Source organism: Peromyscus maniculatus, chromosome 6 (assembly GCF_049852395.1).
Source record: "Peromyscus maniculatus bairdii isolate BWxNUB_F1_BW_parent chromosome 6, HU_Pman_BW_mat_3.1, whole genome shotgun sequence".
In the NCBI taxonomy this organism is placed as follows: domain Eukaryota; kingdom Metazoa; phylum Chordata; class Mammalia; order Rodentia; family Cricetidae; genus Peromyscus; species Peromyscus maniculatus.
The window spans coordinates 118,567,156-118,582,334 of record NC_134857.1 but is presented as its reverse complement, the minus strand read 5'-3'; the positions used below and the strand labels follow the sequence as shown (position 1 = coordinate 118,582,334).

At 40.7% G+C, this 15,179-nt stretch overlaps 1 protein-coding gene across 5 annotated transcripts in view; it reads left to right on the top strand.

The window, feature by feature from the left end:
• Positions 1–15,179, top strand: part of Rap1gds1 (Rap1 GTPase-GDP dissociation stimulator 1) — a 138,394-nt gene that overhangs the window by 39,533 nt on the left and 83,682 nt on the right. The window lies entirely within an intron of this gene.

Below are 15,179 nucleotides of genomic sequence, written 5' to 3'. Positions count from 1 at the left end.
GCAGGCCTAGCTGTCATGCTTGCCTTACAAAGTGAAGGGGTTGAATCCAGGCTGTTGTGCATGCTAAGCAAGCGCAGTACCAACTAAGCTACATCCTTATGTGGATATGGTCATTTTACTCCCTCATAAATCAACCATAACTGAAGAAAGATACATATCTCATATTTTTTTTCTCTCATAACATAACCTCATTAAGGTTTCCCCTTCCTCCTCTTCTCCCAGCTCCTCCTATCTCCCCTCCCACCTGGATCCGCTCCTTCTCTCATTAGAAAATGAACAGGCTTCCATGGCATAATAAAATCAACACTAAGACATCAGAATTGGACAGAAAAAACAGAAGGAAAAGAACCTGAGAGAAGGCACAGGAAACACAGACCCACTCATTTGCACACTCAGGAATCCCATCAAAATACTAAACTGGAAGCCACAATATGTATACACAAAGGACCTGTATGGTAAAAGAGAGAAAAAAAATGGAAATAAAAAATAAAATTAAATTAAAAAAAAAAAAAGCCCTGACATGACATTATGAGAAAAGGAGCCTCCAAAGATCCCATTGAATATCTCATATTTTTAGTAATCTAAGGGTCGAGTGCAAATCTCCAAGCTAATATTTCTGTGTTGGGCCATTTAATATGGAAGATCTTTAGTTAGATTTATTTTTTGAAATAGAATAGTATTTAATCTTATTCATTGCCACTTGAAAAACAGTGTGTAATCTCTTAAAATTTAAGAAGGCTAACTTATTCAGATAGAGTGAAAGTCTATTTCCTTTTTCTTATTCCATTTATTATAGGCTGTTAGGGCAGCGAAAGAGAATGCTGTGCAGAATGTCATGGCCCTGCACATCAATTATTCATGTCGAGAATAAAAAGCAGTCCACTCACTGAATGTAGGTGAATCCATTATAATATCTGGAAACAATTCAAATGCAGATGAGTTCATTTTGTGCTGCAATGCTATGGTCAGACGTGAAATACATAAAGTTATTGTGCTTTTATGAAGCAAATACATAAATACATAGCTACCCATTTTCAAGTCACTTAGCACAGTGTTTGAGGCAGCCTAAATAAATACTCTTTCCATAAGAAGATCGAAGCTGATTATTTGGTAATGGAAACTGATAGGTAAATGTAAAATTAAAATTTGTCGTCAGAGGGGCTGGAGAGATGGCTCAGAGGTTAGGAGCACTAGCCGCTCTTCCAGAGGTCCTGAGTTCAGTTCCCAGCACCCACATGGTGGCTCACAACCGTCTATAATAGGATCTGATGCCCTCTTCTGGCCTGCAGGCATACAAACACTGTATACATAATAAATAAATCTATTTAAAAAAAAATTTGTCGTCAGAAATGCTACAGTTGAAATATGTTTAATGTCTGATGAGGGTATGCTAATTTGCTACTGTTAAAGGAAAATCAACTGTCAGGTCAAAAGGACCTTTCATTCATGAAAAAATGGAAGGCAAATCGGAAATAATCCGACTTTTGTAATTAGTTCAATTTATTAATATTCAGCCTTTGAGTAGTTTCAATCATGTTATACAACAGTAGATGTAGTTGCTTTGTATACCACAGAATGAACTAGTTTTTACTGTCTTATGTTCAAAATAACTCTTAAAATATACATACTAACCATAGATTCTTTCCTCATACAATATTCTAAATTCAGTTTCCCCTCCCTCTACTCCTCCCAGTTCCTCCTCACTGCCTCTCACAGCTGGATCCACTCCCTTTCTGTCTCTCATTAGAAAAGAACAGGCTTCTAAGAGATAACAAAAAATAAAATAAAATAAAATATAAGAAGATAAAAAAAATCATATCAAAGTTGGTCAAGTCAGGCCAACAGAAAAAGAAAAGCCCCAAGAACAGGCACAAGAATCAAAGATCCACTTGTTCACACATTCAGGAGTCCCATAAAGGTACTAACTGGAAGCTACAGTGTATGGGCAGAGGACCTGGTGCACACCTGTGTAGGCCCTGTGCCTGCTGCTTTTAGTCTCTGTGAGCTCATATGCACTTTGCTCAGTTGTTTTAGAGGCCCCCTTTCTCTCCTGGTGATGGACTGCCTTTTTAATAAGGTGGTTCAAGATCTTTGCTTTATAATCTAATAGATATTAAGGCACATATGGTCATTGGACATTTGAAAGGGCAGCTAACTAAGAAGTTAGCTCTTATTTCAAGTACTTAGTTATTTAAAAAAATTCAGTTACTTAATCTTGTTTTGACTTCATAATGAAGCAGTTAACATAAATATTAAACTTGTCTGTTTGAAAATTTAAGGTTACACATGTGACTTACATTATATTTTCTTTGGACAGTGTGGGGGTTTACATGAGCATGTCACTCACAGGCACGGACTTTGATCAGTTGGTCCCCGTTGGTGGTGGAGGAGGTGGTAGGGTCTTGCTGGAGGCAGTGCATCCCTGGGGTAGACTTTGAGAGTTCATCACTTTGCCCCTGTCCCAGACTCCACACTGTGCGTATGCTTGGGATTGAAGATGTGACCTCTAAGTTTGTTGCCCCTGCCACCATGCCTGCCCCTTGCTGTCACGCCTCGTTGTCACATCCCTCTGGAACCGTAAGCCCAGGTTAACTTTGTGCCCTAAGTGCCTTTGGCCTTGGTGTTTTACACAGCAACAGAGAAGTAAACAGTATAGAAATTGGCATCCTAGACAGGTAGGTGCTGCTTGAAGTTTCTCACGCATGTAATTATTCGGAGATCTTGTTAATACACAACCCCAGGACTTCTGGCTGCAAAGATTCTGATTTAGTAATTCTCAGGTTAGAGCCTAGAATTTGCATTTTTAATAAGTGTTAGGAGAATGCTGATGTGCTAATCTGTGGATCACACTTACAGTCACAAGATTCAAACGTAGTTATCTTTTCAGTAGATAGAAAAGAAGGCCGCCTCAGATGAGTCAAAGGAGATACTAAATGTTCTCACAATCTGTTATCTATGAAGAAGATGCTGACGTACTGTCTAAAGGAATAGGAAAGTATGGAAACAGGCTTGTGAAGAAAAAATTGTGAAATTTCATCATGGAGCATAAAAGTCTTAATATATATTTGTTACTGTTTCATATACAAATGAAAATAAAAATATTTCCATAGGGGGGAAGACATAACTCATTATTTTTAACTATGGGAATTTAGTGATATAATCTAAAGAAGAAAATCATAGGAAAACACACCCATGAAGGTCCAATTACATAGAGACCTTTTATGTAAAACACGTTTTTTCTAGATTATTTCTCTCATTTGAGTATTGACAAACTAAAAGTCAGAGGTAGCATGTGCTTGTAATCCTGGCACTGAGGTGGACTGGCCAGTTCCTCCTGGGCCCGCTGGCTAACCAGTCTAGCCTATGTGGCTAGCTCCAGGCCTGTGAGAGACCCTTTTACAAACAAGCAAATATAAACCTGCGGATCGCCCCCAGTGAATGACCCCAGAGATTGTTCTGTGGTGTCTGTATGTGTAACTGCACATACGAACGCACACAAAACCAGGAATCTTGAAATTGGAATGGAGAGAAAAATCAATCAGTTAGAAATCAGAGTGACAGAGGGAAGAATGCGTAATGGTGAGTAACAAGAAAAAAGCACTTAGGAGAAACACGGTTTTCTAAAGTCTGGGGAGTAGGGTCATGGATTCCACTGTGGTAGAATGCTTGCCTACGTGTGTAAAGCCCTGGGATTAGTCCCCAGCACTGCAAGTATGGAAACAAAGCCTTTAGTGTCCCCTAAAATACTTTCTTCTTTATTTGGGCACTGTCCTCAGTGAGTGAAGATATTTTCACCACCTTATTATCTAATTTTACTGTTTTAAAATAGCTTACTGACCTAGTCTCTTGTTAATGATCCCCCCCAGAAGTCTCGTCATTAGCAAATAGCCTTCATGAAAAGGCTCATTTAAAATGTTTGATTGCATTTACTTTATTGTATGTGTTCACACAAGTGCCACAACACGTGTGTGGAGGTGAGGGAGCAGCTCTTAGGAGTCACTTTGCCCCTTCCACTGTGTGAGCCCCGCTCTTGAACTCGGGTTGTCAGGCTTGGCAGCTGTACTGGCCGGTTTTGTACGTCAGCTTGACACAAGCTAGAGTCATCAGAGAGGAAGGACCCTCCTTTGAAGGAATTTCTCCATGAGATCCAGCTGTAAGGCATTTTCTCATCTAGTGATCAATGGGGAGGGCCCAGCCCATGGTGGGTGGTGCCATCTCTGGGCTGATGGTCCTGGGTTCTATAAGAAGGTGGGCTGAGTGGCCAAGGGGAACAAGCCAGTAAGCAGCAGCCCTCCATGGACAGGTGTCAGCTCCTGTCTCTAGGATCCTGCCCTGTTTGAGTTCCTGTCCAGACTTCTTCCTTCAATGATGAACAGCAGTGCTGAAGTGTAAGCCTAATAAATCCTTTCCTCCCCAGCTTTCTTTCTGGTCATGGTGTCCATCACAGCATAGGAACCTTAACTAAGACAGCAGCAGCTGCCTTCACCTGAGCCGGCTTGCTAGCTCCCTTACCCCCACCAAGCTTCGTTTTTATGAGGGATTCTACTTGTTTTCAACAACCCTGACCCTAAAAACCGCTTTTTTTGTTGTTTGTTTTTGAAACATGGTCTCTTGTTTGTACTGAGGCTGGCCTCGAATCCCTGATCGTCCAGCTTTCACCATTTTGTGCCACTGTGCTTGCTTTTAAAAACATTTTGATTGACCCCCTAATCTTCTTCCATGCAGTTTCTATTTATTTGTCCTGGTTCTAGCTCTTGGTTAAATGTATAAATATTCTTTTTTTTTTTCTAGTCAAACTTCTGTGTTGGGGAGTCACTACCTCATCCCTTGTTGCCTCTTTTGGAACCCTAGGGTATTATAAAAACAAAGGTGGCGCCATGTTTTCCTAGTGTATCTGTGGACATTTGCATTCTTACTTGAAGATACGTGTTGGAAGGACAAAGGTGTTCTCTTCTCCAGGAGCCTTAGGTTCACAAGGGAAAAGGAATTGACGTGTGCGGTTACGAAGGCTGGCAAACCTCAATTGGCAGAGTAGACCAGGGGTTAGAGACTCAAGGAGCTCATGTTACAGTCCAGGTTGGAAAGCAGCTCACAGGCATCCCTCTTGCTAGGGCAGTTGTCTTTTTCTCTCTGTCTTCAGTTGGTAATGTGGAAGCAAATGTGTTTTACTCAAGACCCATTGATTTCCGTTATCTAAGAGCACCATCGTGGAAACATCCAGAACAATGTTTGACTAAATACCTGGAAACTGCCATTAAACCAAATTGACAAAAAAAATTTAACTATGACAAGTAGAATATGCATTTCTATTGAAATACGAAAATGGATTATATGGTACAATAGATGTGTTTGGAACAATTGCAAGGGAAGAATGCCATTAGAGTGATAGCTTTATATACAAAAAATGTATAATTGATTTTTTACTGAGAATTATCCTGACCTACTTTTCAATACCTACTGTTAAATCCCAAAATGAGGTTCCAAAAGGCAGGGTAATTTTTTAAAGTAGGAACATATGGACTCAGAGTCTAGATTTTAGCACACAGTGTTCTTTGAGGTGAATTTATTTTAGATGCTTGTAATTTTCTCTTCCCATAGTTGAATGTTCCATATCTTTTCATTATACTAAAGGAGCAAACAGAATGTTTTCCTTTGACTCATAATAACTTAGTCATGGAGTGATTATCTTTTCTTTGTGATGTGTGTATGTGGGAAGAATAGTATAAAAGCAAGGCAGTTTTCTAAAGTGATTTCTGAAGGTTTTAAGAATATTTTTGCATATCTTTGCATTTGAAAAATATGATCTAAGACCTGATTACTCTAATGCAAACTAAAAAATTAGTCCTGTATGAGCTAATGACTAGTAATTCTATGAAACTTCTGGTTTTGACTTCAGAATCCTTAATAAGCTTGCTAGTATATGCAAGGCCCTAGGTACTGGGGGAACAAATGTTGAGAAGATTTTAAAATATAAGATACTTTCTTTATGAGTTCAGTGAGAAGTAATTATATAATTATAATGGCATCAATAAGATAGCTCATTTATTGATCTTTATTACTCCCTCCTGTAACAACTCATACATCACTTTATTCAAGTTTGTATCAGTGTATATTCATTATTTTGTATGCCTTTTTCATTTCTTTAATTGTAAATACTTAAATAGGCATGAATACAGTTCTTATTTACCATTAATTATAAACCACAATACAGTAGTTGGTAACTACCTTAGAGAAGTTGGTAGTCTAAGTGAATAAGTAATATGATCATTTATTGAAACAATTCTCAGTATATAGCCTAGCCTTTGCTGACCTGGAATTCTGCTGTCTAGCCCAGGCTGGACTTAGAGTCTCTGTCTTCCTGCCTCAACCTCTAGTTTGCTGAGATCACAGTTGTGTGTCACTGTGTTCTGCTCTAGACAATTTGTTTCGTTTTGTTTTTTTAGATAAGGTCTCTTGTATCCCAGGCTGGCCTAGAACTTGTTATGTAGCCAATGATGACCTTGAACTTCCTGTGCCTCCACTTCCAGAGGGAGGAGATTGCAGGCATGTTGCTACCATACCCAGTTTCTGCAGTGCTGAGAATCAGACCCAGGGCCTCCTGCATGTTAGGCCATCACTGCCAGCGGAGATACATTACCAGCCCCTAGCTGGGGGTTTTTGTTGTTTGCTTGGTTTTGAGATAGGGTGTTTACTATGTAACTCTGGCTGACCCGCAACTCACTAAATAGACCATGCTTGCCCTGAACTCACAGAAATCTGCCTTCCTCTGCCTCTCCCGTGTGTTGAGATTAAATATGTGAGCTGCCTGTATTACTAATAGCACTGATTACAAAACACGTACAAAGAGTTAGATTCAACTCAACAGTTTTAAGAATTTTAAAATTCACAAATTTAAGAGTCACTGTCACAGAAGGAATGACACATTACCTGTGTCAATAATAGGTATTGTGTGGGTAAACGCTCATCCTTTTCATTCCGCTTAATGTTTCTTCATCTCTTGGAGAGTGCCAGCCATTGCCCTTTTAGCACTTTGATGCCGTCGTAGCACTGGCCAGCTGCTGGGGAAGAAATCAGCCCGTACGGAATACTGCCATTCCTAATTAAAGTTTTCCAGCTGTGTTTCAGTCAGTCTTTGGGTCACTTTGACAGCATTCCGGGCCTAAACAGCTGAAAGGAGGAGGGGACCATTTCGGCTTCCAGTGTGTCTGTCTGTGCATAGGTTTTGGTTCTTAGTTCTGGATCCATGGTAAGAGTAAGCTCACAGTGGCAGGAATGTGTGGGGAAAGCAGCTCACCTTATGGAAGCCAAGAAGCAGAGACATTCCCTGTGCTGGCAGCCTGTAGCGTGAATCTTAAAAGTTCTTATTAATAAAATCAAACCCGAGGCGAGTTATTGGGGTCCATGCTGGTAGATCAGAGAGACAGAACAAGCCACAGCTACCTCACCTCACCAGTTCCTCAGCTGGTCTTGTTTCCTCAGACTGGAAGCCTCTGAGTCCTCATCCAGAATGAATCTCAGCTGAACTGTGTTGCTCAAAAGCCTGAAAGCTTAACCAGCCAAATGCTTAACCAGCCAAATGCTTCTAGTTTCTGGTCCTCACGCCTTATATATCTTTCTGTTTTCTACCACCACTCCCTGGGATTAAAGGCTGGCTTTCTGGGATTAAAGGCGTGTGTCACCATGCTTGGCTATTTCCAATGTGGCCTTGAACTCACAGAGATCCAGAGGGATTTCTATCTCTGGAATGCTAGGATTAAAGGTGTGAGTGCCACCATTTTCTAGCCTTTGTATCTAGTGGCTGTCTGTTCTTTGACCCCAGATAAATTTATTAGAGTACACAACATTTTGGGGAACACAATACCACCACAGCAGCCCCCACCCCTTATTCTGTTTAGCCTCCAACTTGTCAGGTGGTACCTGGATGGTCAGTTCCAGTCTTCTCTGGAAATGTCCTCCCAGATACACAGAGAGTTGCCCTTTTCTAGTCTCACTGACAATTCTTCATCCAGTCAAATGATGAATTGCCCATTTCAGCTTTTCACATATTCCCTGTAAAATATATCTTTCTTCTTGTCTGCTTAGAATGTGTGTTATCATCCTTACAAACTCGCCTGATGGCTGATCAGATGGCCAAGTGGGTAAAGGACTTGCTGGGTAAACTGAGGACCTGAGGGCAGCCTGCCAACAACCATGGGAAAAGCTAGGCATTGTGGTACACGGCTGCTAGTTCCAGGGTCAGAGAGAGACCCTGTCTCAAAAATTAATGTGGAGGTGTGACAGGGTAGCTCAGTGGATGAGGGACTTACAGCTAAGCCAAATGACATGAGTTCAGTTCCCAGAACCCACACAGTAGGAGAGAATCCACTCCCTCGGAGTTGTTCTCCGATCTCCACATGCATGCTATTGGCAGTGCATGTACACATACAATAGAAATAAATGCAAACCTTATTTTAGAAAATAAGACGGTGAAGCAGTTGAGGAAAGCATCCTGACATCAGCCACGGGCCTCCAGAAGTGACCTCGTGGGCAAGCACACTTGCACACATCTATACACACACCCCTCAGCTCAGAAATTAACTCATTTGGGAATTTTCCATGATGTTTATGAAGTTCTGATAGCCTCCCTCTGTCCTTCATACATAAACCTCCAAGGTAGTATGAACCACATTAAATAATTTTAAAAATTGTATCTCTTTCCAGCTCAATGCTTAGCTTTCTGACGGTAGCTTATGGCCTCTTGATCTTACATTTTCACTGTAAGAAGGACTTTGTAAAAGTGTATTTTCCCACTCCTGTGCCTGACAGCTGGAAAACAATTACAGGGTTCTGTGTATTTAGTGCTGGGAATAAGCAAGAAGAAGGAATAATGAATTTAAAATGGAGTGTACTTCATCTAGATGGAAAGAACATCTCAAACAACTGAAGGAAGATATAGAAAACCGCAGTGGTGGGAACAGCTCGTCCAGTAAGAAATTTAGGAGACTGGCATGGCCAGCAGATAGTCCATGCAGGGTGGTCAAGAAATGGAAGCTAGGAGTTGTCTAAGAGACCAAGTTCTGAAGGGACTTTGAGGCCATGCTGAGACTGTTGTAAAAATGTCTTAGACAGATGTCAGACTTGCAAGGAAGAATAAGTAGACACTGTGGTGACAGGTTGATGGCAGATTGGATGATGGCCACAAAGAAGAGAAAGGTGTCCTCTAAGAGGTCCTGGGCATGATTTTGTGATGGATTGTCAAAATAACAGTCACAGTTGGACCATTAAAGTCAGGAAATGTGATGCCATGTTTTAAACCATTCATGTAGATTCAACGTGGTCCAGGAATAGTAGCAGATTGCTCTTTTTTTCACCATATGGTTCTTGGGGATGGAACTCAGGTCGTCAGGAACGGCAGCAAGTGTCTTTACCCACTGAGCCATCCTGCCAGCTTTTAAGTTATGAAAAAGCAGCTCAATTTCTACCTGGTGAGCCTTGGATTAATTAATAAGTAAGAAAATAGAGTTTAGGATGTCTTCATGGGAGTACTTGGAGGGAAGAAAGTCTGGAGCAGAATCAGGCTAAAGGTAAAGAGGAGATGGTTGGCTTTGGGAATATCTAGGTTCTGCTTACAATCTTGAAGACTCCAAGGGGGCACAATTAGTAAGCGTTCTGGAAGGCTAACCAAAGCTAGCACATGCACTCCCATGTGTTGCTAGTGTGGTAGTCTGAAGCAGGTTTCTCTGTTTAGTTTAATGGAGCAGGTTTGTTACTGTAACCACAATCTTAACAGCACATTTAGACAATATGATCTTGTCTCTTCTCAGAGTGGTGAGGCTCACTTGTCCTCTTAGATATATACAGCTGTCCACATTATACCGAGTGATTCTTTGGCCACACTAAAATTATTTTTTTTAATATTCAGATGGCTATCTTGTACGTGATTTCTTCTTTTCCACCCTCTTCTCTCTATTTCTTTCTTTTTTTTTTTTTTTTTTTGGTTTTTCGAGACAGGGTTTCTCTGTGTAGCTTTGCGCCTTTCCTGGAGCTCACTTGGTAGCCCAGGCTGGCCTCGAACTCACAGAGATCCGCCTGGCTCTGCCTCCCGAGTGCTGGGATTAAAGGCGTGCGCCACCACCGCCCGGCCTCTCTATTTCATTAGTTTCCCTCAGACCATTTTTGCTTTGTATGTATAACATGCATGACTATAAAAATCTAGGAACCACAAATGAGAGAAAGCATGGTATTTGTCTTTCTGAGTATGGCTTAATTCACATAATATGATCATCCCCAGTTGCATCCACTTTTCCTGCAAGTACATAGTGTTGTTCTTTATGGGTGAAAACAATGCTGTTGGGTACAAATGCCACATTTTCTTAACCTGTTCTTTCGATGTTAGACATCTAGGTTGGTTCTCTAACAGCTGTTGTGAATGGTACCATGGTAAGGATTATTGTGCAAATATTCCATGATAGGCTAGATTGAAGTCTTTCCAGTAAACACCCAGGGGTTACAGATAGCTGGACCGAATGAACATCTGTTTTGAGGTTTTTGAAAACATCCATACTGACTTCCACAGAGGCATTCCCACCAACTGTATATAAATGTTCCTTTTTGCTGATGTCCATTCCAGCATGTTGTTGTTTTTGTCTTTTTAAATAACATGCCCTTCTGACTGGGCTGAGACAGAATCTTATTGTAGTTTTGATTTCTATTTCTCTTAGAGCTGGAAGATTGAACTTTTTTTTTTGTATATTTATTGCCCATTGTCTCTGCTTTTCTCTTTTTTCTGTATGTGTGTGGGTGCACATGTGTGTTTTGGTGTATGCACACACATGTTGTGTTTGCATGTGGAGGCTGGAGGCTGACATTGGTTGTTTGGCTCATTGATCACTCATCACTTTATATTAAGGCAGGTCTTGCTGATCCTGGAGATCACCAGTTCTGGCCGCCATCCCTGCCCCTCCTGGACGAGGGTTCTGGAGACCTGAACTCCAGTCTCATGCTCAGCAGCAAGTGTTTAATCTACTGAGCATCTCCCCAGCCCTTTACTGAGTGTTTTTATTTCATCTTTTGAGAACTGTTGTTTATTTCATTAGTTCACTTATTATTGATTTGGTTGTTCCATTTCTTGGTTAGTTTTGTGAGCTCTTTGTATATTTTACATAATAGCAGTCTGGCTTATGTGTAGCTAGCAAAGATTTTCTCTCATTCTTTTGGCTGTTATTTCACTTGATTTTCCCTCTTCTGTACAAAAGCTTTTTAATTTCATAAGGTGCCATCGGTGACTGCGGGAATGATTTTCTGAGGGACCAGAGGCCTCTTGAGCAATTCTGACCTGGGCCAGTCCATTGAGATGTTGCCCTTGTGTTTCCTCCAGTGGTTTTAGGTTTCTTATCAAGGTCTTTGATCCTGTTAGAGTTGGGTTTTGTAAAGGGTGAGAGTTGCTCATTCTTCTACATGTGAGTTGTTTGTTTATTGAGAAAAAATGAGTCTTTAGCTCACATAATTCACAGTTCATAGTTTAGGAACACAGGTCAGTGAAAAGCTCTTATGGAGCTCAATCCAAAGAAATTCTTCAGATTCAAACTATTCTACCAGCTTCCCTCGCATCTTCAGAATCTTTTCGTGGAGTCACGAATTCTGTAGAAATCAGCCATGTCAGACTTACAGGAAGCTGCAGCTGCCCGTACCACAGTGACTGCACCAGTAGCATGAAACTGTGGAGGTATTCAAGGTTTCGCCAATGCACTAGATGCCACAGCACTTAAGGTCCCTTACCCTTAGACACTTAGTCTGTGGGACCAGAACCAAGCAGGGCCCTGAAGGACTCAAGCTCCCAGGGATGCCCAAGGCTGTACACCTTAATGACTGACATGGATGGGCATTGCAGGTACCATGGGGGCAGCAGATCAAGGACCCTCCTCCCAGCTCTACTCTCAAACTGGGCCAACCAACAGTCTTCTTCTCTTTGCCTGTCTCACCGCCTACCCATTCTATCCCCAACCCTGCTTGCCTAAACTATGCCATGGCTGAGGAACCAGCCACCACCCCCTTACATAGCATTCTTGTTTACATCTTAAGTGATAAAAACATTCATCTCTTTTTTAACTTTTCCCAAAATTTTAGTGTTATCAGTGTTCAGTGGTTTGCCTTAAAAAACAAAGTTTTCTGCATCCCTTATTACTTTTTTGTTCCCCCTTGAAACTGGAGTAAATGTCATATCATCATTGACTTATAACAGTGTGAAATACTACTCCTTTCATTGTTTTCCTTGAATTACTCATTTTTAGATCCCTTGTTAAGTTACTTGAGAAGCAGAATATAATCTTTTAAGCTCGCTATAAATATTACTAAATTCAGGACGTTAAAGTCCTTCAGATGCCAGACTTCTGTATCTTTGTTTACTTCCTGGTTCTCTCCAGGGTATCTGAATGCAGATGGAGCTGTATTGGAAAGTGCTCCTTTGCTGTTACTATATCCAAATTCTGTGAGCGTGGAATGAGGAAATCCACTTTTTTTATCGGACCATTTCTTCAATCATTACTTTTACCTTTGAGATAAATACTGCATTATGTAGTCTGCTTTCCCACAATTGTTAACACAGTTTCTTGTGGTGTTTACTTATGGATAAATGCCTTTTGTCATTTTATTGTACACCTTTCAATTTTTAGCAATCTCTTTATGACCTAGTTAGTGATCATTTTAAAGAGGCAAAGCTAGCACACACACCCTGCTTATTCTAGTGATGATTTCCAACCACAGCTTTAACCACAGTTTATGTTATCCTTAGGATGGAAATAATGATAAGATTATCAAAATCATCTGCTGTCATTTTATAGAATGAGTCTCACAGCTTAATCACTTAGGAAGACCCGCTTCTAATGGTTTTTTGTTCTATTATTTCTTTATACTTTTTCCATTGGACTGAGCGTGTGTGTGTGTGTGTGTGTGTGTGTGTGTGTGTGTGTGTGTGTGTGTGTGTGTGTGTTCACTCTCCATAGTACTTGGTTACACGAGGGGATTTTTTTTGTACAGGTATACAATACACTTTGAGTGTTGCTCCCTTTCTGATGATTGTGCATGCCCCTTTCTTTCTTGCATCAGTGCTCTTTTATTTAAGACCCATTGGGAAAGGTTCTCATGAAGAGAATGTCATTTTTATTGTTACTGCCCTTTAAAAGCCATTTTTAAGGATGCTCACAGATACCTAAGAACATATAGGTAATTGTATGCTTTAATGGGGAGGGGAGAGGAAGAGAAGGAGGGAGGAGGGAAGACAGAGAGAGACAGAGATTGATTCATTGAAACTGTTTAATTAGGTGTGGTAGCACATGGCTCATATCCCAGTACTTGGGAGGCAGAGGCAGACAGATGTCTGAGTTCAAAGCTAGCCTGGTCTACATAGTGAGTTTCAGGCCAGCTAGGACTATGTAGAGGGACCCTGTGTGAAAAAACAGCATCAACTTCATGTTTATTAGACATTGGCATTTTAGTGACATAGCACATTTTGTTATAGTTTTATAGCAAAAGAAATTATAATTCTGAAGTATTTAAATTCTAGACCTGTGTAGAAATCTGTTATATAATAGTATAAATACTGTTCCCAAATTCTTGATTTCTTTTCCATCCAACTATTCTGCCAGTTACTTGGATCATGGTTGTGGGAAGTTCTGTCACAGTGAGAGGCTTGCACCGTTTAGTTGTGTCTTTCCCTTGCCCTGACACTCAGCTGTCACACTCAAATAATCCTTAAGTTAGAGTTAAAATGAACTATGCGTGGATAACGTGCAGTTAACATTTGCATCCATGCGCACGTGCCTGAGCCTCACATCCAGTCTGCATGCTGGCTTGTGCCAGATCCTGCTGTCAGCGGGCTTGAGCAGATGGTGGGCTGGGCCCCGCGGGCTCTCTGACCCAGTGATTTCAGCTGTAGCTCCTCCGGGGCAGTTGTCAGGAAACAAAGCATTGTAACATGGGAAATGACTTTACCGCTTCCTGGTGTGGTGGAGGGTATATGTGTCTGTCTGTCTACCTGTCTGCCTGCCTGTCTGTCTGTGTGCACATGCACACACACACACACACACACACACACACACACACACAATAGATTTTAAGTGTCAGATTTCCTGATGGTACCTTAAAACTTACACTTTTGTTAAAGATGCAAAATGAAAGCATATCCTGGAAGAATTACGATCCTTTAACTTAGAATCCTGGGTAGATAAGGAGCACATGAAATAGCAGTTTCTAATTTTTTGGCCCAAACCTTTGATTAAAAATATTTTACAGGAACTGGAGGTATAGCTTAGTAGTAGAATCTTTGCATGTGAGAAGCTCTGAGTTTGGGTCCTAGTATAGCAAAAATAACGTGTGTGTGTGTGTGTGTGTGTGTGTGTGTGTGTGTGTGTGTGTGTGTGTACACGTGTACATACAATCATATTTACATATATAATTTAACCCAAAACATAAAAAATAAAAATTTTAGCTTAACATGTGGATTTTTTAATTCTTTTGTTGTTGTAGGTCATACTTCTTATTTCTCTTTCCAAAATAAAATTTTAGAGCTCACTGACAGATCGGAACCTACAGTTTGAAAAACACTATTTAGGGGCTGTTCAGATGGCTCTGTGGGTAAAGGTGCTTCCACAAGCCTGATGACCTAGGCTTGATCCCTGGGCTTGATCTCGGAAACTCTCATGGGGGAACAAGAACTGACCTCCCATAAGTTCTCCTCTGGCCTCCACAAACACACTGATGTAAAAGCATGCCTATGCACATGCACACACATGTAAATAAGTAAATATGAAAGTGTCTTCAAGACAAAAAAACACTAGCGGTAAGCATTAACTATAGAGACATTTTGTATACTTTCTTGAATTTGAGTAAGAATGAGTTTGATAATCCATTATTTATGTTACCTGTCTTTTAAGAAACTCTTAGTATTTTCTATTACTTATGTGTTCAAAGACCTACAGCAAAAAAAAGCATATTATACAGTCAAATTTTAATTGAACTTTTTTTTTTTTTTTTTTTTTTTTTTTTGGTTTTTCGAGACAGGGTTTCTCTGTGTAGCTTTGCGCCTTTCCTGGAACTCACTCTGTAGACCAGGCTGGCCTCGAACTCACAGAGATCCACCTGGCTCTGCCTCCCAAGTGCTGGGATTAAAGGCGTGCGCCACCACCGCCCGGCTTAATTGAACA